The following is a 27289-nucleotide window of genomic DNA, read 5'->3' as shown; positions in this document are numbered from 1 at the left end:
ATTAATCAATGTTTAGTTTATCTAATTAATTCACTCTGTTAGCATATTCAGGATTACAGTTCAAATCAGATTTCTATTAAGTGATTTCCAACCTTTGATCTTGAACACAAATTGACAGAACATTTATATTTACCTAAATTCGAATATTGGCAACCATTTCCAGAAGAACCCGTCAACCCACAGCATAAATCAAATCCCTTCAGATGGAATCGTCCTTTTATAATCTAGGAGAAACCCAGATAAATCCAGGAAATCTCCCTCAGCACGACGCAGTCCCCACAATTTAGCCAAGGGACTCGGTAATCGCGCCAACGAATAAGCAAATTGATCCTCCACACCAACAGCCACCAACGGGATAAAGATACGGACTTTTTTCTCTTCTCAAATTCCCCCCTTATATACCTTCTTCTCCTTACTTTTAAGAGAATGTGCAACAATTTAGGAGTAGCAGTGTTCTGATTGGCTAAATCCTCTGAATTTTGTAAGACTTTTCAATATTCCCAGGTTTGCTTGTTTCCCATGAGACCGGGCATGACATTCCCCCAATTGTATTCTTTTTCTTAGTTTCACAGGCGAAAGTTCCGAAGTAACAACATGTAAACCTTCTTGTACAGGTCGCTATTGTCCTCTCAGTCATTCACACTAGTTTGGGTCTTGGCAGTCCTCCACGTTCCTATCCTTGACAAGGAACATTTCATCTCTCTTCGGAGGTCGCCTGGAGATCTTCAGAGCCATCCGAGTCTGCGCAGTAGGCATCGCGCTCACATGACGGTGGCCACTTCCGAACTCCATTTTAAGTACTGCGGCCTAGTAGGCCCGAATGCCAACTTAAGCAAAAACATACATAACAGTAATTAATATATGGAAATTAAGATTCTAATGTTAAACCCACACTAATCCCAATGTATATTAGTATTTCCCTAGCTCGTAGCAACATTTAAAGCAATAATACACACCATTCTGCAACACTGGAAGCACAAACCATTACAAAAGCAACGTAAATCATGCAATTCTCTATTTCAACACATCCTATAGTTTGCGTACCATAGTTAATCATTTAATTATTAGCCATGCAATTAGCAATTTAGTCCCACTTGTATTTCGTGTTTATTAAGGTGTAAATGGTTGATTAGTATTTCCACTCCAAACGAATTAGTACAAATTAATATTTAGAACGATTATGTATTTAAATTTCATGCAAAATAGTGAAGGTATACAAAATTATGCTTTACCTGCGCCATCATAAGCAAAAGTGATCAAAGTAGCAAAGGACGGAATGAGATTGAAAATATCCACTGTGATGTATATGGTAAAATGTAAAGACTCTATACATTATGAAGGAGAGGATGACTCCAGGTGTAGTCAAATATTTGTCAAGGACAGCGTTTGCTGTTAAACCCTTGAACTTGATGACAGATTGAAAGCATTTGTTACACAAAGTCTACCAATTGGGTACAAGACCCCAAGGGTCACGTCACAGGTAATATTAACATCATCCATAAATGCAGACTAGAAAAAACAGACCTGATTTATGTGGGAGACTCTGGGTTTTTGAAGAAAAAAAACACCTTTATTTATGCTGTCTCTCACCTAATATGGCCTCTGCTTCAATATAGGTCAAAGGGTAAAATGCATTTCACGAGTGATTTTAAAATTTCTCATTTTCCAGTTTTAAAATATTGGCATGTATGATCCCTGAGTCAGGATTGTCTCGTGTGCAAGTTAAATATCACACTAAATCGAACCATTTTGAACATGGTGGCATTAAAGATATCCTTTCATAGTCCGAAAGAAAATCTCTTCTTCGGATTTCTACGCAGAGAAATATTATTCAAATTTCCATCTCCAAAGAGTACCTCAGTCCAAGATGGCGCCGCACATTATGCGGTGGAGGGCGTCGTTTTTCTACTAAATTATAGACCAGTCCTCAAAGTATTCTTATTCGCACGACTAGGCCATAAGGTGTTTTCTAAAACCATTCATACATTTATTTGTTTACTTTAGTCTGACCCTGGCTCAGTATTTCTATTTCCTCCAGTGTCTTGTTGGAGTCGTGCCGTTTTCCACACCCGGCTGCAGCAGGTTTCCAAAGGCCATAGTTAGTCCCTTTTCTGTGTCGGTGGCACTGGCGGGAACTTAGAAGCAGTTAAGCCAGGAACCGTGATGGAGGTGGGGGCAGGAGCGATGCAAGGTGAGGTTTTGTAGGTTTGCAAGGCGTATGCATCTCTTTTAACTTGTACCGTTTATCCAATTCCTTAACCTTTATTTGTTGTTACTTTCCCTTTTGAACACCTAGAATAAAGTTTCGGGACCCTGGGGTTGGTAGCCGATGGCGAGTTAGTCGTGGGAGCTTTTGACATCTCACCATCTACGCAGTGGGTTACTGATTACTCTAAGATGTCTGTTGCAACTGTAAATTGTATTTATATAGCGCTTACTACCCCCCGAGAAGTCTTTGTAGCGGTCGAAGTGCATTAAAAAAAGAATGAGCACTGTGATGCTGCATGCAACGGGGGCGGGGTCAAAGGTGTGGCAAAACAAGAAAAATATTGTGTAAGTTTTTTTTGGTTTTAGCTGCTTATAAAATAACGTGCAGAATAAATGAAAAATACAATTAAGAAGTTGTTAGGGGGAAATTCACTATAGTAAATTATGAAACCTCCATTAGTTAATGCACTGCCACTGCAGAGGTCTGTGAGGAACTAAAGAGCCACATAATTAAAACTTGGTTGGTGTAGTGGAGAATAGTGACTTGTTTATTTTTTAGATCTATGCGGTCACATCCTGTAACAGATGGCACTGTGAATATGTAAGTCATTATTTTAAAATACAATTAAAAGCACGCACTTCACAGCTCAGTTGTTAACTCTTTGCCTACCAATCAAAAAGAATAAATCTTTGTCATCACAATGCTTCAAGTGATTCGATTGATTAAAGCCAGTGCTGGCTCCCAAACATCCTTTACAGTTGCAGATTACCCTGTACATTTGCAGATTAACTCTTTGTGCACATTATCATTTCTTTCAGGCAAGCAGGGACCCTGGCAGGAAAGCTTGTTTAGCTGCCTGTCCGGCTTTGGTTTCACAGCACAGGAGACTCGCTGAATGACACTTCAGCGGAAGCATTTAAACTATTGGAATTAACCATCCCAGGACGGTTGTCTTTTTTTAAAAAAGAAGGGGAACTTTTTTTCGTTAATCGAAAAAGTATGGGTACGTCGTGGCCTTCCAATCCCACCCGCTTCAACCTAAGCTTTACAAGGGGTTAATTAAGTGCTAGGATCCGTGCCAAGCAGGGGCAGAACTTGACCACTTAAAACCCTAGTGTTCTTTGAATGGACTAGGTTAATTTCTGAGAGCTGGATGCTGCTTCTTGAATGGAAAACCAGTGCCCAGTATGCTGGATGATTGAGAGTCGTGGGGTGAGTGGTAGAAGGTGTTCTCTAGGAGTTTGCTCACAGGTTACTGGGACCACGATTTATGTCGGGCTTTATTTTCATCCACTCTGTCTCTGGGTGTTCTTAGCACTTAGGGGCTGATAATCCTGCATTTATAACGGGAAAAGCAAAACTAAGTACCAGAGTGCAAATAAAAGTAATCCTTGGATTTGATAAGCCACTAATGCCTGACATGAGAACTTTAACTCTGGTGCATAGAAGGGTGTGATGACAGACTGGGTGGATGGGATCAGTCTCTCTGAGTGCTAGTCGTAGGGTAAGGGCTGGTTAAAAAGTAATCACAGGTTAAAGGATGCTCAACTGGTGAAATATACTGTGGGATGAATGGTGGATGACTGAATCTCTGGTGCACAGGACTGAGGTGAGCAGTGCTGGGTGGCCAGTGTGTGGCTAGACAGGGCCTGAAACGCGAGGAATTTGGGGCATCTGCACTTCCCAGAATGAAAGGAGGCTTCACCTGCCTGGTGCACATACCCCTCCCCCTTGTGCTAGCAAACTCAAATTCAAACCATTGCCCACTACAAAGTTTTAAAGCAGGGCTCCTACTTTCAACCTTATGTTTTAAATCCTGTTGCAATAATCTCCTTCCCCCACCCAAATAATGGCTTTGTTGCTTCGCCCTGGGTCCTGCTATGCTCCACGGGCAGCCAATAGTGACCTTTAACAAAAACTAAGAGTTACGCAGCACCCTTTGAGAAGCCCCATCTCAGACATGGAAAATGGAGCATTTGCACTGGTTGTGGTGGCAACCCAAGCTCCATTTTGGGTAAGCATTTTCCATCCTACATTTTGTTTGCTAAAGAATCACCTCTGCTCCTTCATTTTAGAGTTGAGCGGATTGGTTGCAAATGGCATATTGTGGGGATACCTGAAAAATACAGGGGCTATCAACCCTCTGAATGCTTATCATTGGCTGACTTATTGTCACTCATTTGTTTGCTTTTTATTCAGTGGCTTTCCCTGTCCCAAATTGTCCATCTTGTGTTTGTCCCACCGTGTCCTTCTATTTCTCACTTTTCGGGAACTACTTAAACACTCCATGAGAGTGGATGTATTTTCCACCTCACTCCCGCATGTGTGTACCCAAATGCCCAACCCAGTGCTCTGTGTTTCTCTCTCGTGTATTTCATGTGCTTCTCCCTCTCATCTGTGTTCTTTTCCACTGGTTCTTTTCTACCACGACCCTCTGTGTTTGCCTGCATGTGTACTTCCCCCTGCCCCGTGTTACCTTCTTCGTCATGCAATGCTTTTCCCCTGCCCTACACAATCTCCCTCCAGTTGCTCTTCCATAATTTAATATAACCACCTAACTTAATGTCACTATGTAGTGGGCTTTTTTGCCATTGTTTACTGAATATTTTCAAGTATCTTATTTGCCCCTTTATGGTATTAGCTGATGTAGGAGGTTTTCACTTGTCCCATAAAATGGAGTATTCCAGTGGTTATTCCCTTTTTACTTTTTGAATTCCCACAATGTAGTTGGTTCACCTAACTAGAATGCCGAAGACTACATAGTCCACTCATTCCCTTGAAATAGTACACTTGCAACAGCATTTCAAGAGTCTCACTGTGATGATTTCATACAGTGTTCTAAATAATCTATTGTTATGTAGTTCACTATCGCAACCCTCCAAGTTAAGAATTTGTTTTCATTTCTCTGCTGCGGAAGGTAAACATGAGTCTTTTGTCTCTGTGTTCTTAATTCTGCATTCATTGATGTCTGCACTGTTTATATTAATATTTGTAAACAGAGTGCATGTTAATTTTTTATTTTCATATTGTAATTTGAACTAAGTTTGAATTCAATCCTTAACATAGGCCACCCACTACTAACCTAAAGTTATATATAAGTATCTCTATGTTTTTAGCCTTTCTTTCCAAGTTACCTCTTAAGAGTAAATATGATGCCTTTTTGCTTCTCTTGATAAAAGTTGGAGAGTGTATTATGCCTGTGAGAATATCCTATTGAGGCCTCTTCAGTGTATGTCTTTGGTATACTTGTTCTGAGGAGGAACCACACTAGTAGTACAAGAAGCCCGGAAAGACAGTTTGTTGTTCTAGAGGTTTAACTTGTGTACTTTAGCAGAACTTGTATGACATTTTGGGGCAGTAAAATTAATTTGAATTCTATTACACAATAGACTTCACTCCTTAACTTGAGTCTGAAAGGCCTGATGGCTTGGAACAGTGTTGTGATCACCTCTGACTCTGCCTAAGCGCTGCTACTTTTGGAGAAAACTGCTCTACATTATTAACTCTTCAACTTAGTTAAGTCATCTACTCTGCCCTGCTGTCCTTTCGGTGGTGCCTCTGACAGGTGGCTCACTGTTCCCACTGTCGTGGAGGCATATTAGTGGCAGTCCTGGCATGTGAATGACATTTGTGGCCTTATTAACCACATGCATTTTCTGCCTTTAATCTGTAACTGTGAGTAACATTTCGGTATCTCGTGAACTGCTAGTGGTTTAGTTTAGTAAATGGCATAGCAATACCAGTAAGACATGCTTCGAGGCGTATAACCAGACAAACAATGACACAAATCAAGCAGCCCCCAAAAGCAAAAGTCTTAACACAGTGAGACAAACAGAAATTTTAAAACTCATTGGAGCAGAGTGAAACCAGTAGGTTTCCAACAAAAGGCAAACCTACTTAATAAAAAAGTTATTGTATGGGTCTCTTAATCCTGCTTTAAAAAACAACAACACTGTGAGCCTCTTTTTGAAGCTTTCGCAGTCATTCTGCCTTCAGGGCAAGAGTTGGTCTCATTTAAGACCTTCGATCTGAATGGTTAGTAAGGCTGGGTGCAGTGCGATGCCTCCTTGATACCCTGTTGGCATGGGGTCAAGTTGATAACTTGCTCTACCCCTGCCATACACCGTGACCCATTAACAAAAAAATGCAATAACTTTGACAAAAATAGGTAGGATTTGAAATACAATTTTTCCTTGTTTGAAACGCGTTTTTGTTTTAAATCATACTTTTAAGAAAAATGTTTATAGGGAGACCTCATAGTAGCTTTATTCAGTTACTCGACTGATTTGTTTGATGGAGACTGGTTGATTTCCTAAGCCCTGCCTGGCTAAACACAGTAAGTGAAGCAAACATAACAAGTTAACCAGCTTACAACGACAGGAAAAGCGGGTAATGTGAAATGACATGCTGGCGCAAGCAGCTCAAGAGGGTGGAAAATAGGGCGTCATTTGGAAATCCAATTATTAACAAACCGAGGGTTCAGGCAAACTCTTCAATAGTATTTCATCATTAGCTAGTAACCAAGATTTGGTGAGAAATGGCCACCTTTGGTTTCCATACCAATATGAATATTACCAGTTCCCGGTCTTGCGCTTAATGAATCGAGTGTTGAATTGACTTTTTTAAAGCTTGAATGCTTCATCACAGAACATGATTAATGTAATGCAAGGTAGAACTGTGTTCAGGCTCTCAGTTGGCTGGCAGTCACTGGCACCCTCTAGCCAAGACATCCGAACCAGATTCAGGTATGCGAAGGACTGATGCTTCACTGCATGGGATTCTTCCGTGATGCTGTGGCTTACGATTGGCTGTTTGGAGCAGTAATGGTGGAGGTGACGTAAGCTGTGGTACCAAGGATATTGATATGCGCCATAAAGGAGATGAGCGAGTCTGAGAGCAAGCATACATTCACGGCTGAGGATGAATCCTTACTTCAAAGCTTTGGGTGCACTGTCATGCTGATCGATGGCTTATTGTGTGATTGGGGGGGGTGTGGGTGAAATACCAAGGCTTGAGTCTATGGGGATCCCAGTTTATGTGAGTGGTGCACCAGTGTTGATAAGGCGATGAGCAGTGACACTGGGGGTAGGGGTGACTAGTGAAGCTGGATGTGAGCTAGCGTCAGATTGGAGGCAATTTGGAGTGTTGCACATAAGTACAAAATCGGGGCTGGGTTGAGAGAGAGAACTAGATATGGAATAAGGTGTGACTCCTTGGCCTCGGGGTGTACTGGTGATACGGGGGTCTCTGGATATTGTGATTTCAGGGCTCACGTGAGCTCAAAACCAGGACTGGGAATGATGTAAGCAGTGACATCTTGGCTTGGAGCAAGTGGTAAGACTCGGGCTACCTGGTATGTTCAGTGCTTCTCTTGTTTTCTTCCAGACTTCGAAGGCGCTGTGCAGGATCTGGTGGCAGAGCTAGCTCGGCTCAGTGAAAACATTGAGGCAGTGACAGAGTACCAGTCAACTGTTCTCCGCGTCACCAAACTTCTGGTCAGTTGTGTTATTTAATACCTGAAGAATCGCCTGCTTTGTTAGGACAGCTGTGAGCCGTTGTAGTGTGGGCAGTCAGCTGGGTCCATTGGCATTTTTTGCTGTGTACAAGACTGGATGACACAGGTTTCCCCTTATTAGTACTTTCTCACACTACCTAGCGTTTCAGGGAACAAAATGTCCTAAAGGATTTCTGAGAGAGCACCTCTATCCCTGGAGCAAAGCTCTAAAGGTACTAGACTTTTGCCATAGCGCAAACTCTTGAGTTCCAACCACTTGGAGCAAAGAATTCTGAGGTTTCACCATTCTTGGCCCGGAGAAGTTCTGTCTGAGATTTGACTCCTGTTCCTGGAGCTGTGCTGCCTTAGCTCTGACTGCTTTCCTTGGAGCAAAGCCTTCTGAACCCTGTCCACTCTTCTTGGGGCAAAGCTTTCTGACTTGTGACCACACCCACTGAGCAGCAAAACCTCTCCATTTAGCAGTAGTATCTGCAGTATCTTCACTCTTCTATGTGAGCTCTGACTACTGACCTTGGAGCAGAGCAATTTGAGGCCTAACCATATTTCCTGGAGTAAAGCTAGGTGAGCTTTACCCACCAGTCATGGCGCAAACTTTCCTGAGTTCGGAGCGCATATGCCAGCATTCTTTTGAACTTTGATGTCTAGCACTTTAGTGAAATTGAAGGTTCAGCATCAACTCTTGAACATAACTACCTGTTCATGACCACAAGTTCCCCAATAAAGCGAAAGTACAACAATTCAAATGTACAAAGCTGATATGACCAGTGCATCTCAGATCCCCTAGTTCTTAGAATTTATTGTAGATGGTTCATAATTTGTTATGAGTGTCACATCATTAATTACTAATTGAATTAATCTCCCTATTTCAAATTAACGTTTGTAGATTAGCCCCCATTCTTGCCTGATCCACAGGTCCTCATGGGAGTGAGGTAAGCTTTCCTGCTTAATCTGTTCCAGCTGGGAGACTTTCTTTTAATGCCCTCTTCTGAGACCTTTAGTAGGGTCCGTTGCACTGGAGTGGTTTTTGCCGAGGGGTGAGATCTGGGATGCGTCGGTTCTGACCAATCCGTTTCTTCCAAGCCTTCATTATGTACTTGGGGCTAACAAATTGATGGCCAGATGATGTCTGAATGGCAGTTTCTTAAACTTTGTCGGTATTCTAGTTCAGCATGACTGCATTTTGGCAGGAAAGAATACAAAAAGTATGAAGACAGGTCCTCATAAAGAAAATCTGGAAGTATTAGGGGCTCAGCATCTCACCACAAAGGAATTGGGGTATTTTTGTGTTTTGTTTTAAGTATTTATTGAGGGCAAAACTGCGATTAAATATCTTTTGCATTAAAATGAGTTAAGGAGAGGCCAAGATCCTCTTAAAAACTAAAGGATAGTCTAAGAAGGATGGAGAATCTGAAATTAGTACACGGGTAGGATAGAGACTGATCCTGTGGTGAGAAAGGTAACCAACCTAGGAGAGGCAATAATGAGCTTGCGCTGAGTAGCGTGACAAACTGAGAAGTAGGAATGAGCCTGTGATGCAAGGAGGCGCAAAGTGAGAAATGAACATCCATTGAGAGGTAGGACTGAGCCTGTGATGTGGAAAGAGAAGGTGGTGGGCAGAGGTGGGTCCAGGCAGTGACAAAGGTGTGTTGTGGGTATACTCCTGAGTGATGGTGAGACGGAGCCTCTGACGACCATGGAAAGTGATGAGAGGACTAAAGTGAAGCCGAGCCTGTGACATGTAGAGGAATAGTGAGAAAAGAGCGGTCAGCTTGTGATTGGTAGAGGAACAAAGTGAGGAAAGAGGACCAAGGAGACATGAAACAGTCTGTGAACCTTTTAACGAGTGGAGGGATAAGGAAAGAATAGCAAGAGAACCTGTGATAAAAGGCAAATCATGTTAAAAAAAGAGTACCAGAGAACATAGAAGCAGGTGATATGAGACATAAGCATATTAAAAAAAAAAAAATCTGGTACGAAAAGCGTGACCAGGTGAAAAGGATGGGCAAAGTGGCGAAAGAAGCAACTAAGTGACAGGCCCAGTCAGATGACTGGATGGACAGGGCGAGAAAGATAAGAAACGTCTCTTGTTTATATAGGACAAGGTAAGCAGGATAAGCTGGATGGAGAATGAAGTGGTAAAGCATGGAGCGAAGACTGACTGTGGTGAACGAAAGGAAAGGGAAATAAAGATTAAGAATGTGAATAGTGAGAGGTGGCCAGAAGGATAGGCATAGTCTGTGGAATGGAGAGACAGCAAGAAGGGTTGGCCGAGTCTGAGGAATCCAGAGACAGGGAAGTGTAGGGAGTGTAAGTTGGAAAGACTGTGTAAGAAGGATAGGCAGAGTCTGCAATGGAGAGAAAGGGTGAGAAGAATAAGCAGTGCATCAGAATTGAGAGACAGTGAGAGTACAGGGTAAGGAGGATTATCCGAATCTGTGGAATGGGGAGAACGCAAGAAGGATTTGTAGAATCTGTGAGATGGAAAGAAAGGGTGAGAACGATTGTCGGAGTCTTGAATTGAGAGACCAGACGAGATACTTGGCCTAATCTGTGATGGATGGTCAGCCTGGTAATCTGCTGAATTTTATAAGAATTACATGTTCTTTAAAAAAAACAATTTTTTATTAAAGTTTGCTCATTGTACAGCTAATTTAGTAAGTGGGGCAATTACACAGTGTACACTCTAGTCACAGAAGACCACACCATATTCCTCCCCCCCCCCCCCCACCCCCCCTTTCGACAGCCTTTTGAGACAGAGCTGTGTTTTCCATCGGTGATCTCAAACCTGTCCCTTCCATCCCCAACCCTTTTATTATTGATCTGTCGATCAGCCCCCCTTTCCATATAGTAAAATGGTAGTCAAACACATTTTGTTTGTCTGAAAAGCGGAAGTAGCCTTGCGTCTGGAGTGGTCGACCTCAAAGCTGGAGAAGTGGGTTCGAGTCTCCGCAACGAGGCTCAACATCCTGTGATTCTGGGCAAATCACTTAATCTTCCCCGTGTCTAACAAAAATGAATGTGTCCATCTGTAAAGCAACTGGTGCTCATGTAAAGCTCTCTGATACCTGAAGTCTTCGGGTCTAGTTCGCGCTATATAAAACTCTGAAATAAATAAATTTGTCCCCATTGACCGGAGTACAACTTCCCACCTCCTGTATATCGGGAACCGATTCCGGACACAGAGCTCATTACAGTGCCAACAGTATACATTTTTCATGCTAAGAATTTTTATTTTAGCTAGATCTCTGCGTCTGGAATTGGAAAAGCACATGGTTGTGCTCATCCTTGTCCCATCAATGCTAAGTGGCGAGTTGCAGTTCAGAAAATATAGGCCAATCTAAAAAAATATGTATTATGACCAGGGCTGCTCGTTTGGATTTAGGAGATTTTGGATACACATGGGCTACCTGGGAAACATCCTTTACCACGAAGGCTTTACAACGCGTTACGTTTACTACAGTACACTTACCACGTAAACGTCTTCACCACGCGTTCTCCTTCAACGATCGTCTTTACCACGCAAGTATCTTCATCCATCTTCATCGTCTTCTACGTTCCTACGTCCTGCGCGTACGTCATTTGAGTAGTCCTTTTTAGGTCTCGCCTGACCCAGCGCATGCGCTGGTCTGGCGAGACTTATTGAGAGGGCTCAAAAAAGTGCTACCAGACCAGCCTGGAGCTATAGTGCATGAGCGCGGGCGCACGCGCCTCACTTTCACGGCCGCTTTGATGTTTGATCGTGATCGCGATCACTTTCACGACCGCTTTGCATAGCCAATAGGTCTCGCTTTTGGGACCTTTATAAGTATTTAGTTATGCAACTGTTGCATGGCTAAACACTTATAAGGTCCCAAAGGGGAGACCTATTGGCTATGCCAATGCTTGTTTGATGTTTACTGTCCTCTTAGGTGTGTTTCTACGCTTGTTTCAGTGGTTGGTGGAAGTAAAGGCTGCTGGTGCAGGGCGCGCAGATGAATATTGAATATAAATTACAAAAAAATTAAAAAGGCATGCGGAAAAAAGGGGGCTTGGGGGGTCTTTACCCCCCCCCCCCCCCCCTCCAACAAAAAAAAAGAAAATGTTAAAAACTAAGGGAAGTGGCAACATATTGAATGCTTGATAGAATGCTCCGAAGTGAAAAGCTGCGTGGTAATGCCACTTGCGATGTAAAATTTGCGTGGTAATGCCATGCGTGCTACTTGATTGTGATGTAAAATCATATATTCGGGCTACCTAGATGAAACTTAGTCACTTTATGATATTGACTGTTAGCCTCCAGGAGCTGTTGCTCACTCACTTCTCTCTTTCCCTGTGCAGTGCTCCTGGATGGAGAACATTGAAGAGCTTTCCAGGCACCGGAAGGAGCTCCGCTCCACGAACAGAAACTGACCTATGACCGTTGAATAAGAGAGGTCGCACTGGGGAAACACAGGAAGAAGTCGGGTGAAACAATGGTGCTGATAGGCTGCGCAAAAGGGAGAGAATGACGTTCCTGGAGCAGAAAAAAATTATATGGATGGGCAGTCTAGTATAGAGGGATGCTGTGGTTTCTACAGCAGAAAGAAAGGCGTAAAAACTTGGAGCCCTTTGCAATCATATTAAACTCTTCTGAGTTTTGTAATACAGCTCATACTTAATATGTGTATATAAATGTGTGTGTATATATACATATGTATATAAAACATTGAAGAAAACCACACTTGCAATAAATTCTGTCACTGATATATTTGTTGCTTTGTCCTGGTTTCTGCAGTCTTTATTTTGAGACATATTACTGTGTTTTTCCCCTTGTTTAATTCAGTTCTGTAATTCAGGGCATCTGGATCCTTCCCTTAGCACCTGCTTTATGTCTTAATGTTTTCCTGCTTGTCTGTAGCCGCTTCGTGTCTGTCAAGATGTGTTTACCAAGCCTTCCCACCTTCCTGGATCCAGTCCCAGTAGGAGTGGGCGCTAAGGAGTATTGCTGTGCCATACGCAGTGAGCCCTGCTCTTAAAGAAGAGGTGGCTTACAGGAGGTTGACCGATTTGGGATCTTTCATCTTGTGGGTCTCTAGAAAGAGATGGGGTTGTCTTGTGGATTTTTTAAAAGCTCCTTTGAATCTAATATTCCTGGCCCATTTATGAAACTTCAGGGGGAAAAAACCAAAGATGGATGCAGGCTCAGACCCTAAGTGAAGCGGTCTGAAGGACAGAGGATTTGGGCCTTGTTCCTAGATGGTGGCCATTTTGAGAGGTTATTGCACATTGGGTGAATACAGATACGACTGAGTTTTTTTTATTTCCCCTCCATTCTAATTTCCTTCTGTAACGAGGAAATAAAGTGCTTTCATCCATCTCAAGCTGCAGAAATCGAAATGTGCAGTATCTTGCTATGCAATGACTAGGCCAAACTTTTACTACGCAGTGGAAAGGACTTAGCCAGCCTCAGCCAAATAGGAATTGTATGGGGAGCAATAAAACGATGGCTTTAGGCCCAGATCTCTGTACTGGGGTGAAAACATGACATTGTACAACATTCTGCCCATCAGTTGTTCTTTTTGCATTTGTCACCCCGAGTGGGACGGCTATGCCCAGGCGAGGGTCCTGTGCTCTCCATCCCACTGGAGTCAAGCTATCCTGGCTGATTAGGAGTAAAACCCTGAAACTGGTCCCAGGAAGGTCAAGACTGATTTGCATATGGTTGGGTTTAAACTGGAATGGCACAGGAAGCAAAAAAACCATGGATTTAAGCCCAGATCTCTGTATTAGGGTGAATGTTTCACATTGTTCAACATTCTGTCCAATTGTTCTTTTTGTATTTGTCACACTGAGTAGGACGGGTATCCCCAGATGAGGGTCCTGTGCTCTCCCATGCTACTGGAGTCACGCTTGACTGGCTGATGAGGGGTGAAACCCTGAAACCGGTCCCAGGATGCTTGTTTCTGGTCGAGGGAGGACCTGGCTTGGCAGTTTGGGCTGACTGTTCTCATGGGGAGCAGGGTCAAGACTGATTTGCATATGGCTGGGTTTAAACTGGAATGGCATGGGGAGCAAAAAAAACGATCGATTTAGGCCCAGAGCTCTTTACTGGGGTGAATGTTTGACATTGTTCAACATCCTGTCCATCAATGGTTCTTTTTGCATTTGTAAAAATCGGGCGTGTTTTTTTTCTTTTTCCACAATTAAATACAAACCTTTTACATTTTTTAATTTAAAAAAAAGACAGGTCCACCTTTCATTAGTTGTGCGTTATTGCTTGGCCAATAAAAGAAGGGTAAGTGGCAAAGTGTTAACTTCCTCTCACCTTCTTGGTAACAACACTTGGCAAATGCACTGGGCTGCTCTCCATCCATAGCTCCAAGTGCTCTCACCGCCCAACCCCCTCCGTCTGCCTTTTGTCTCCTGTGACTCCTCGTTGTCTCCTCTGCCCCTCACCGCCTTGTGACTCCTCTACTCCTCAGCATCTCCTGTGGCTTCTCTCCAACCATGGCTCATCTGACTGTCAGCCACCCAATTCGAAAACTTCAACTGAATGGGAATGTTCTGCGGTTAAAATAAGGATGAACCCAAAAAAGCACAGGGTCCTGCACCTTTCCGGGGCTTTGTTCAAAGCCCAAATCCTATTGTACAGCTTTCTCAGTGGGGTGTGGGTTTTTTTTCTTTGGAGACAACACAAGCTGGAAAATAAGGTTCACAGGAGAAGGAGAACATGTGGGAATCCCTCTGACTGGACCTCTGTTTCCCCATACAACCCACTCCGTGACCAACATCGCCCTCTAGCAAGTCTCCATGGTGCAAACTTTGTTAGAAACTTTCCGTTTGTCTGAGTGAGTGCCTGTAAAACTGCAATTTCGCTATATCATCAGGCAACTTAGAGTAACCTGGAACAGAGGGACGGTAGGGCCAGTCTACATAAATGGGCAACATGATGACTCGAAATGCAGGCACAAGCCGTTCCTCTGACTAGAGAGCAAAGACAGCGCCACAGCTCTCCCACCTCCTTCCTACTGCCTTTCTGGGTTCCACCGTCCTATTTCTCCATAAAAATAAAAGTGGTATCAGGTCCCTGCTGCCTAAGTGGTGATATTGTGCAGGCTGAATGCAATCCCAGTGGCACCTCTTTACTCCTGCACCCTGCACGCACTAACCTGCCTGAACATTGCACATCCAAGCTAGGAGCTGGGATGAGGGAGGGTCACACATTCAACACTCCTCCATCGGTCCCCTGACGATAAGCCTGCCTTTAGAAGGCTTGTGTCTCCCTCTCAATGTAGTCACTAGCTGAATGAAGCACAAATGTCACTGGCAAACCAAGATCAATGGAGGTGGCTTCAAGGGACCCTTAATGAAGTTAAGGGTAACTGACCCATGGAAAGGCTATCTGGCAAATCCAACAATGGTAACATTCACCTCCTTTAATAGAACACAGCCGGAGCAAACAAATAGCTGGGATAAGGCAACCCGCCTCAAGGCTGGGAAGCGTGACCTAATAGCCCTCCAGTAGACCTGGGTATTGGAGGAATTACCCCTTGCAGGTTTCATACATTACATCATACCTGCGAAGAAAACTAAGAAATATGGCTGCTCGAAAGGGGGCCTGGCAGTTTGTCTCTGCAACACTAAACATCAAAACAGATCAGATAGCCTCTCCTAAACCCAGCATACAACTAATCAAATTCACACTACGTATCGCAGATAAATCAAGAACAGTACTGTTGAATAACACATGCACATTAAAAGGCAAGAAAGAAAAGCGCTCACAATGCCTTACTAATTGCCACAATCTTGGATATTTTGGGAAATAGTGCTGAAAGTTTAATTCCAATCTATTCTACTCCCCAGCCAAAGACGAGAAGTTGGCAGCTGCCAACATATGCTGGAATGTTCATCCTGAATTTCAACTAAAGACAACTCGGGACTACATAGGCCAACAGTTGGTAAAAGCATTAGAGTATCTGGGAATGAGAGTTCTAAATGGCAGATCAACGGACGACACCCCGCCCAAACTCAATTTCATGGAGGGAAGAGGTGACCCAGACTTGATTATACAGTAATTTCATTACCACTGATGCCTTTCCTCTCCCAATTTTCGATTGAATTTACCACTAGGAATGACCACTCTTATTAACACATCCATCCTAATTTAAATTTAACTAAATATCAGGTTAATCCCATAATAGAGGCAATCATTTATTCAATTGATTTAAAACGTCCCAGATGGACAAATGAAACCATAGAGGAGCTCCAAAGCAAATTAAAGGGGGCTAATAACAGCAAGCGGAAGCAAAGGCCCAAACAAAATACAAGTTTGGGTAAACTTGACAGCAAAATTAACAACACTAATGTCTGGAAACAAAAACGGGCACTAAGAAATAAAAACTACAAGGAATTAACGAGAGAGGTTTACATCCGGAAACATGAACTAAAGAAAGCCATCAGGAGACTAAAAAAAACAGACCAGGACCAAACAGCATGGGATAACGTATGTCAGTTGAAAGTCTACAAAAAGAAGTTATGGGAAGATAAGAGAAACAGCAATAATAAATTCTGGTCAAAACTACTATATAGTGCTAGGAAAACTAACTCCAGCACCTTTTGGAAAATAATAAATAATTTGAACAGCCCAGCGAACACCTTAACTTCAAATGTACAAGAATACGAGTCGGACAATTTTTTAACAATAAGATCTATGGAAATCACATCCCCTGAACACCCATCTCGGAAGCACCGGGATGGCTTTCATCAACAAGATCTAGTGGCGGCAAAAGGAAGGTGTTGGGTCCTATGTATCTTTAAGTGTTTGATGTTTACCTTTGAATGTAAGCACATGCCACCATGACCATAGCTCCATACTGGAATGGTGGCATGTGGAATTGTCAGAAGGTCAGTTGTACTTTGCTGTCCCTCTGGCGGTCGTTTCCTCTGGAGATCTCTTGTACTACAATAAAGAGATTGAACTTACCGACACAGCTTCGTCATCTTTTCACTGGCGACGATTTGGTTTCGGACTCTGGACCGGCACTGAGCAATTTTCACGTGGAAGGAGACTTTTGGCCGCAACCTGTTCCTTGTCTCCATTTCGGACAGCAAACCTGTTTCCATGGCATCTTGAGCTTTCCGGTGCTGCCACCCTGACTCCCAATCCGGTAGGATTTTCATTTTATGCCTGTTTGCAGACTTTCCCTTCATGGACCTTTGCTTTCTCTTCACCGCGCTCAAGCGATTCAGACTGTGCATGCACTTCCTGAGCGAGGCTTCTGTGACGCAACTCCTCCTCAACAAGTGGTTTCCTCCTTCAACGTGTTCCGAGTTGCCTGGCAACCCTTGCGGCTTTTCTCATTACAGCCGGAGTCAGTGTCTTTGTTGCTTGGCAACGTCACCTGCTTCCGCGCGTAACATTAATCGGAAACATTCTTTGTATCCTGGCAATCACATGCGTTGTCTTGAACAACGATTTTGAATCTTTGCACAGCAGCATTCTTCTTTAACATCTTGTTTCTACAACAGCACAAGCATCGAGTTGTATTTTTGCTACTACTGTGGAATCAACTCTGCCTACTACTGTAAAGCGTACAAGCATCAAGTTGCAGTTTTCTCTTAGCGCATCAAGGTGATGCGCACCCCCTATTAACTATTGCAAATCGACTTCATGTTCTTCAAGCAACACAGTGAATTCCCTACTTTTTCAGCTTGTTACATGTCATGGTGATGTGCACACCTGCTCTTGCATGACTTTTACTTACTTCTGACAACCATTGTGCAGCCTACGTTCAAGTGCACATCGGTGACGCGCACACCTTTCAGCAATAAAACAATTCAAGGGGTTTTCTCTTTCCTATGCACTATTTCACGTGCATGTCTCTGCTATATCATTTTATTGTTACCTAACAAAAGTGCGTTACTCTTGTTGTTTTAATACTGATAACCAAATAGTAGAATGCTGCAATCTGTGCTTCCTCCATCTCCTCTCCTCTCCAGGAAATCCACCTGTTGATTGGGAATTGTGGCTAGAGGATTTTGAGGCTGATCTAGAAGCCATTGAAGCAAAAGTTTTCACGCAAAAGAAAAAATTTGCATTACTTCGTCACTCTTTGGGTACAGAGGGAAGGAACGTTTTAAAACATTTACCTCCTTCCGTAGTCATGGGTGAAGGAGATGCCATCCAAGAGTATGCTTCTGCCATAAAAATGTTGGATTCCAGGTTTAAAAATAAGCGTAACATCATTATGGAAAGGCATAAGTTTTATATGAGAAAGCAATTACCTGGTGAACCTGTTGATGTTTTCGTAAGCGATTTAAGAGTATTAGCGTCCACATGCGATTATAAAACTTTCAATGATGAAATGTTAAGAGATCAGTTAGTTGAAAAAACTAACAGTAAAAAGGTGCAAGAGAAATTATTAACAATGCAAGATTTAACGCTAGACAAAGCTTTGGAAATAGCTAAGAATATAGAATCCACAGCTATATACATGGATCAAATGGCTTTGGAAACCAAGGTACATGCTCTTACTTTTGACAAGGTTTCTAACAAGAAAGAAGTCTGTTATGACAAACAATGTAAAACATTTGAATGTTACAGGTGTGGCAGCAGGATTCATTTAGGAAATGCTCCTTTTTGCCCTGCTCTTGATAAATACTATGCCAAATACAAAAAGAAAGGCCATTTTTCTAAGGTTTGCAAATCTAAACCCACCAAGTCCAACCTCAAATCTTCAACTAAAAAAGTTATTTCTATTGAAGCCAAATCCAAGGTAGATCCTGATAGTGCGCATGGTAATGAAATTATGATGTTATCTAATGCTGATGAATTGCTTGTCAAAGAGTCCCAAAATGTTTTATGTACTCCTCTTAATTCCAGTTTTCCTGTAAGTGTTCCACAAGTATTGAAACTCCAACCTGCCAGTGTAAAGCGACCTTACTGCCAAGTTGGGGTAAATGATAATCACATTTCAATGATGGCCGACTCAGGCTCCTTTTTCACGTTAATTGGTCCTGAGTAGTGGAGTAAATTAACTGATATTCCTTTGAGGAAATCTCTAGTCAAACCTGTAGCGTATGGGGGCAAACCTGTTCAGGTCTTGGGTGAAGTTGATTGTACTTTAACATTTAAAGAGCATTTGACTGCAGCTACTGTCTATGTTGCTGAAGATGGTTCTTCACTTCTTGGCTGGTTGGAACAAAAGAATTTGGGTATCATTTTGGATCCCAACAGTTCTGAACAGGTTCTCCTTAAAGACAATTTTAAACCTGTTTGCACTGTAGAAGCTCATGACTGGAAAACATCTTTTCCATGCGTTTTCAGTGAAACTCTTGGTAAAATAAAAGGTTTTTCTCATCAAATCAATCTAAAGCAGGGTGTCCAACCAGTAGTGCACAAGTCCTGACGAGTTCCCTTGGCTATGAGGAAAAAACTATCTCGGGTGCGTGAATCTCTTTGCAATCAAGGCATCATTGAGCCCATAGAAAGCTCAGAGTAGCTTTCTCCCGTAGTTTTAGCCAGAAAACCCAATGGGGCACTTAGAATGTGTATAGACTTGAGAGACCTAAATGACAGAATATGGGTGGACAGACATCCCCTCCCTAACATCACAGAAATGTTGAGTTCCCTTAAGGATGCTAAAGTATTTACTACTTTAGATCTGTCATCTGCATATCACCAAATCACTTTAAAAAAGACTGTCGCCACCTCACTTCCTTTGTCACCCCGTCTGGCGCCTATAGGTTCAAAAGGATGCATTTCAGTTTGGCGGCAGCCTCGGCTGTATTTCAAAGAGTAATGGAGTCCATGTTTTCCAATGTACCAAATGGCAAGTGTTTTCAGGATGACATAGTCTATGGTAAAGATATAGAGTCTCACGACAAGACTTTAGCTATTGTGTTATCTTATTTTAACTGACCGAGGTGCAACTTTCAAGGCAAATAAATGTAAATTTGCTGTTAACTTGGTTACAAGCTATCAGCTAAAGGAGTGGAACCTAAGGAAGATTTGGTCACTGCTATTAAAGGCATTCCCACTCCACAGAACAAAGATTTACTTCGATCATTTTTTGGCATGTTAGAATTTTATGCCAGGTTTATCCCTAACTGTAGTAACAAAACACATAATTTGAGATTACTCATGAAGAAAAAACAACATTTTGCTTGGTCATCTGATCTAGAGAAGGAATTCCAGTCCATAAAATTAGACTTGAGTAATGCTATTCCCTTACAGCCTTTTGACACACGTGACCAATCCATCGTAGTCACAGATGCTAGTCAGTACGGTTTAGGGGCTGTTCTTCTGCAAATAAGAGAAGGGAAAGAGGAGATAGTGGCCTTTGCCTCACATACTTTGAGAGGTGCTGAGTCCACTTACTCTGTTGTGGAGCGTGAAGCTTTAGCTTGGTGGGGTGTGGACCATTTTAGACAATATTTATGGGGTTCTGAGTTTACTATTCGCATGGACCACAAGCCCCTGGTTAATTTGTTCAAGACTAAAGGAGCTGGGAATGCAACACCCTGCACTGCCAAGTGGCATTATAGGTTGATGGAGTTTCATTTTCACTTAGAGTACATTCCCGGAGTTGAGAACATTTTTGCGGACTGTTTGTCCAAACTTCCTCTTGCTAATGAACAGTCATGTGAACAAGGGGAGGAGGAATTTTGTGTTGTTGCTTCTTTAATGGACTCTAATTTTAACTGCATCTTGGAAGAAGAGTGGAAGTTTGCCGTTAAGCAAGATACTTTGTTGCGAGAGGTGATCACTATGTTAGGTAAAGGTTGGTTGCCCAAGCACGAGGAAGTAGCTTAATTTAAACACGTTTTCCCTGAATTGAATTTGCAGTCTGGTATTCTTAAGAGAATTTATTTGTTGGTGGTGCCTGTGTCTCTGCAGAATAAGGTTTTGTTGCTTGCTCATGAAGGCCACATAGGTATGAGAGCGATGAAGAGAAGACTTAGAGAAGTATTCTGGTGTCCTGGAATGGATCGCTCTGTTGAGCATTTTGTAAGAGCTTGCATTTCATGTGCTACCAGCGACTAGACCCAAATCACTTTTCCCAGTCCAATCGAAGCCATTCCCATTCCAGACAAACCTTGGGTCAAGTTAGCCTTAGATATCATTGGGCCCATGTTTGTGTTGGATGAAAGGAGCAGGTACGGTTTTGTGTTGGTAGATTACGGTCCTAGATGCCCTGAGGTCAAATTTGTGAGGTCTGCGACCACTGAGGAGGCAGTAAATTTCCTCCAGTCTTTGTTCTTGAGGGAAGATTCTCCATTCGAACTAGTCACTGATAATGGGGTGCAATTTGTGTCCAAGGAATTCCAAGAGTTTCTATCTCATTGGGGTATCAAACACATCACCACTTCCTTATATCACCCCTGCAGCAATGGTTTAGTGGAACGCATCAACAGGGTCATAAAGGATAGTATTCAATTGTCCATGGGTAATGGTTTGAACAGAAGGAAAGAACTATCTAATTTACTGTGTGCTTTGCGTACAACACCCAATGCTGTTACTAAAGTTTCTCCCTTTGCATTATTAAAGGGTAGATCAGTCTCCACTAAGTTGGTTATACCTTGGATGCGTGATCTGAGCGTTCCCAATGTTAATCCTGACTTAGTGAAGGCTGATAGTCTCACAGCTCAGAGCAAGTATGTAACTAATGAACCTATTAAAGGAAGGAAACAAGTTGCTTTCAAAGAAGGCAATTGGGTCAAAGTGAGACTTCCTGGTTTCATTGCTAAGGGTCATTCCAAGTTTTCCTGTCCCGTGCAAATCATTTCCATAAGGAATAGATCTGTTAAACCAAGTGATGGTAAATGGTGAAATATGGAAAAGTTATCTAAACAGAGTTTGCCTGGCAACCCTTGTATGGATTCCATCTCTCAAAGTGTGTCCAGTTCCATTCATGGTGAACCTAGTTCCAGAATTCCTGCAAGGGAACAGAAACCGCCCAATTGGTTCAAGGATTATGTCAAATCTTAAGGTGTTGACATCTTTTAGTGTTCCATGCACTTTTGTTCTTCTTACAAGATGTTTTATGTTGTTTTTTTAGTGTGTAATGCCAACCATTTTTCCTATGTTTAAGGGGGAAGATGTGTTGGGTCCTATGTATCTTTAAATGTTTGATGTTTACCTTTGAATGTAAGCACATGCCACCATGACCATAGTTCCATACTGGAATGGTGGCATGTGGAATCGTCAGAAGGGCAGTTGTACTTTGCTGTCGCTCTGGCCGGTCGTGTCCTCTGGAGATCTCTTGTACTAAAATAAAGAGATTGAACTTACCAACACAGCTTCGTCATCTTTTCAGAAGGGCTGAAAATGCCTAAATGTAAAATTAGATCCGTCATCTTACTCAGCAGAAGAAATTACAAGGAATCACGGCAAACAGAGCATTTGTTATCTGAAGGTAAAAACAGATTAGTCCTTTTATTCTGCAGATGAAATAACAAGTATAATACCTAAAGGCAGAGGAGATGGTGTGCCAGGGCCAAATGGCATTCCTCAAGCAATTTTCAAAAATGATTCATCTTTCTGGAGCGAGTATCTATTGATACTATTTAAAGAAACCGAGTTATTAAATCACATTCCATCTAGTTGGCAAGGCTCAATAATCACACCAATCTACAAAGGAGGAGACAGAACATGTCCTTCGAATTACAGGTTAATCGCCCTAATTGAGGTAGTAGCAAAGTATACGCCTCTCTGATCCTGGAAGACATGATTGAGTGGTCAGACAAGTTTAACCTGATTCCGGTCAATCAGACATATTTTAGAAATGGGATTGCGACGGTCACAAATATTCTAACTCATTAATAGCTGACAATTGCAAGCGGAGGAAACAACAACTGCACCTTTGTTTTATAGATCCAAAGGCAGCATTTAACAGTGTGGACCGCCACCTCCTATGGGAAAAATTGAGAGCTTGGAATATTAAGAGGAATACTGCTATTCTATTCCCAAACGTGGATAAGACTAAAGTTGAGTGACTGCTCTAGATTATCTAGAAAGCTGAACACAAACAAAGGCTTAAAACAAGGATGTGTGTTGGCACCGCACCTCTTTAATTTTTTCATGTCTGATCTGGCACAAAGGCTCGATAAGTTCAATTCTCATCCACCGCAATTGGGAAAATTATCATGATCACATCTTCCCTATGCGGACGATGTGGTGTAAATGAGCCTACCCAAGATCAGACGGTCGCTTAAGAAAATGACGGAATATATTTCAACCAACAAACTAGAAATTAACACATTAAAAAGAAAAACAATGCTCATCAGTAATCACTCAACTACCAAGCAGAATATATGGCTCAATGGAAATCTGTTAGAGGAAGTAACTAGCTATAAATACCTGGAGTTCTACATGGACAATAGACTAAACCATCAAGAGCAGAAAGCTTATATTTCACAGAGAACTAGTGTATTAACTTTCGCCTTTAGGACTCTGGCAAAAAAAACCTGAAGGGGCCGTCATATAAACCTTTGCTTGCAGTGATATCGGCCAAAATGCTCCCAACAATAATATAAACCAGTAAAGCTCTACACGGGTAAGACTCTGAACTTTTGAACAAACTATTAGTCTCAACTTATAAAAAGGTTTTTTAGATACATCAGTCAGCTTCACCAGCCCAGGTGCAACTTGAATTCACTCTTACAAATGAAACAATAGGAAGAATGTATAGCACAATAAACCTTTGGTATTGACTGAAACAGAATACAGCTAGCTCCCTTCTCAATAAGGCCCTCTGGACAGAACTTGAAAAGGACAAAAAAATTGCCTTATAACAAATACCTTCATAAAGCTCTAACAACTACTTGCACGGCCGAGCTATGGAACAAGAATCTGCTGTATCTGACCTTTAAGCAAGTAATAAAACAGCAAATTTCCATTCCTTACTAAGTGATAAAAATATCTTCAGCTTGAGATCGCATGCTTGGATGGATGGTGATTTAAAACTACAACACCCTTGCACCGTCACCTTATTTAAGTATTACATTTTCGATCTACCTAAAAAGACAACTGATGATCCTACGCTTTGGAAAATTACCGTCGATTGTGAACCAGCCATCCTGGATCCACAAAGTGCCTACAACATGCTGACTCTGTGTAGCAATAAAGAGAATTTTATTTCAATCCATTCAACTTTATTCGATCTAATTAATAAACATAGATCGTAAAAGTATACACATACAAGGTAATCAATCTTTAAATTTGTATCGTACACAAGAATTTGAAAATTGATCTTAATGCTAAAAGCTGGAAATGCAGTAATTCATCAAGCAGCAATATTCAACCACCCAGCTAAAAAATTGATTTATAAATAGATAATAGTTAAGAATAATATGTCTACATTGCAAAACAAAATGACTATTTAGATACATTTGACATGGTAAAACTTATTCACATGAATTTCCCCAATACCATTACAAGCTCTAATAGACAAGAGGCTAAATTCCACACTTTTCTCCCTTATAAAAGATGCCTCCTGCGCAGGCAAGCCAACAAGAAGGAGGCTACACAGAAACAAACACAGGGGTCATAGAGCATCTTCAGGAACAACATGGCAATACGACATTGTTTAAAATTGTGCCGCCTTAAAAGTGATAAAAGACATCTAGATCTCTGTATTTTATAAAAGTGACAGAAAAAAGAGGTGGAGATCACATTGCACGGATACATTATCACATGGACATGGAATCAACTCACTTAAGGAGTATTTTTTTCTGGGAAACCAAGCATCAGTGGAATTAGATTAGTGTGGAATCTTAAAAGGACAAACCTATGCTGTAAATTTCTTACTCCCTCCAGATATGAAAAATCACCCTCCATTAAGGGGGGATTTGGGGGTATAGTTTTGTTACCGTTTTTGCACGATGAGTTTCTTGCCTAGCATTGGCTGCCTTGGCTAGAAATTGCACCTTAAGTTTCTTTTTAGGGAATTTAGAACAAGAACTTGGGTTGGAAAACAGTTCTGGGACGCCTAGCGAGTGCAAAGTTGTTTCAACATATTGTAACCAGGCAATTTTATGTCCCTTGTCTAACGATAGACAGTTTTGTATTATCGCCTGGTTGAGGTCCGCTGTATTTCTCCTCCAAATTGAGTGCCACAACATAATTGGGGCTTGTCTCACTGCATCCGTTATATACGGTAAGCCCAGCTCCAGGTGCAGACATAGTTGGAAAAAGAAAGAGGGAGAGAGGCGCTCCTTTTTAAAAGGCCGTTTTCTATCTTCTAGAGGTGTTCTATTGGGGCCATTCCCCACAGCCCTGCCACATATGTTGTGGCTGAAATGGTTTTTGCATTATAAATCTTTGTTATCGCCGCTATGGGCTTGTTCTCAAGTTTCTTAATGAAACTGAAGATTGCAACCAAGGTTCTTTCCATAGTTCGAGCCCTGCAGCCCACCATGGGCAGCCAGATTTGTTTACTATCAAGTAAAACTCCCAAATAGGAGAAAGTCTCCACTATCGCTAGATTCCTAGTTCCAATATAAAAAGAAGGAATCCTTTTTGAGGGGGGGGGGGGCTCCTGCCACCATAACAAAAGTTTTAGTCTCGACCTTTAAGTCCAAAGATGACATATAACCCACATAGACATTTATTAGATGTTGTAGCGCTACTCCCGTCCTAGCTATCAGGACGGTATTGTCCGCATAAGCCAGGATGGGGAGTGGTGTTGACGGGAGGGATGGGACATCTGCCACAGATTCTATTAAGGCAGCTTCCACTCCGTTAGTCTATAACGAAAACAGGAATGGGGCAAGGACACAGCCTTGTCTGACTCCTCTCAAGATTTCAAAGGGTCTTGTGCGTTCACCATCCCTCCCATAGCGCACACATGCCGTTGCCGGTGAGGACATTTCACAAATTAAATTGATCAACGGAGGATCAATGCCCATCTCCATCAGTATAGACCATAACTTCACATGGTTTACACAGTCAAACGCTGCAGTTAAATCCATGAAAGCCATGTAAGTATGCCCTTCATTTGCCACAGTGTACTTGACAATTGGTCAAGCTTAGATTCAGACATTGATCAATAGTGCCTCTACCCTTCTGGAAGCCGTACTGGGTTGGCATCAATATGTTTTTTTCCTCGGCCAGTTCTCCAGTCTGATTAATAGGACATGACCCAACAATTTACCAGTGCAGTCCAGAAGAGAAATTGGGCGATAATTTTGGGGGTTAGATTTGTCACCCTTTTTGTGTATGGGGACAGTGACATTTAAAGATTTTGTTAAATATTAAGGTTAACAGAGGGGCCCACAGCTCTTGGTGTTCGAGAAAAAAATAGATACGAGAATTTTATTCACCTAATTTGCACATGCCCAAAACTTTACACAGCACAAGTCACTTTATTAAGAAAAGCTCTAAACATCAGAGGAATCAGGACATGCAGAGCAGCCATAATAACAGGACTAGATCCGCCAGATCCTCAAATGAACTGTAAACTGATTAAATTTCTTGACCTTCTTGATCAGGCTTTGAAAACTGAAACTCTAACTAGATAGTAGAGTGTGAAAACTATAAATTATTATACATTTTTACGTTACAGGATATGTAAGCAGATAAAATCTCAACTTTACGATCAGGCTTGAAAAATGAACTCTTAACTGTTCTCTAGAATGAGGAAATGTTATAATTTAGTAAAACATTTATTGTGCAGGTTATGAATTTCATTGGAGGCACATGATCATCATTACTTATAACAACTGAGAATGTAAATCATATAATGTTTTAAACATCTTTAGACATTTTACTGCTTTTATCTATGCGAAATATTGTTAAGGTTTTAATTAACTAAACAATAAACATTTATAATCATAATCTTATAATCACTGGCAGATGCATCTAAGGATCCCTGGGTCCCTACAAAATATAATGATGAAACAGTTGGAACCTTATGAACTGATATTTTAGAAATTGTGGTCCTATTACTCAAGTTAGATGCAATTCCTATAAAGCTACTGTGGGTAGAGAGATTTAGTTATTGACAACCACATTAGCCAAAAGTACCCAACCCCAATTGGAAAGGTAAAATCGACAAATAGTAAAACTTTTTTTTTTTTTTTTATAATTTTTATTCAGCAAAAGCAGATTTCATTATTATTACATGAAAACAAATCCTTTTACAAAACAAATACAAAACTGAGACATATTCATTACAATTTTTAAATATAGCCTTCAATCAGAGCCAACCTGTAATTGGTGCCCATAGTTGCTCACCAAATGTCTTTCTTCTATAGCCTTTCAGTTTATATAGAGCCATTTCCATATTATACAAAGCAAGAATCCAAGCCCTCCATTCAAAAAATTGGGGTGGGTTCTGGCTCAACCACTGCAAAGTTATACAAAGACGCATCACAGCCATACATAAAAATAAAAAGCCCTTTTGTGGTGCTAGCCGTTTGTTAGGTATTGTGTCAAATTCGATGCCAAACAATACCAATCCCGCGTTAAGGACCACCGGTATTGCCAAGGAAAAATTCAAAAAATGTTGCAGATCACGCAGGAAGTTGGGCTAAAGACGGACATAAAAAAACATGTGCGGCATCAGCTGCAATCGCACCGCAGCGGGGACACCTATCCCCCCTTC

At 41.7% G+C, this 27289-nt stretch overlaps 1 long non-coding RNA gene across 1 annotated transcript; it reads left to right on the top strand.

The window, feature by feature from the left end:
• The first annotated feature begins 2036 nt into the window (after positions 1-2036).
• Positions 2037-12448, top strand: LOC146772674 (uncharacterized). The gene is made up of 3 exons (XR_014972307.1): positions 2037-2191; positions 7595-7704; positions 12042-12448. It is a non-coding gene; the product is annotated as an uncharacterized LOC146772674 (long non-coding RNA).
• Positions 12449-27289: the final 14841 nt, after the last annotated feature.

This window comes from Triturus cristatus, chromosome 12 (assembly GCF_964204655.1).
Source record: "Triturus cristatus chromosome 12, aTriCri1.1, whole genome shotgun sequence".
NCBI classification, from domain to species: domain Eukaryota; kingdom Metazoa; phylum Chordata; class Amphibia; order Caudata; family Salamandridae; genus Triturus; species Triturus cristatus.
This window is presented reverse-complemented; position numbering and strand designations above follow the sequence as displayed.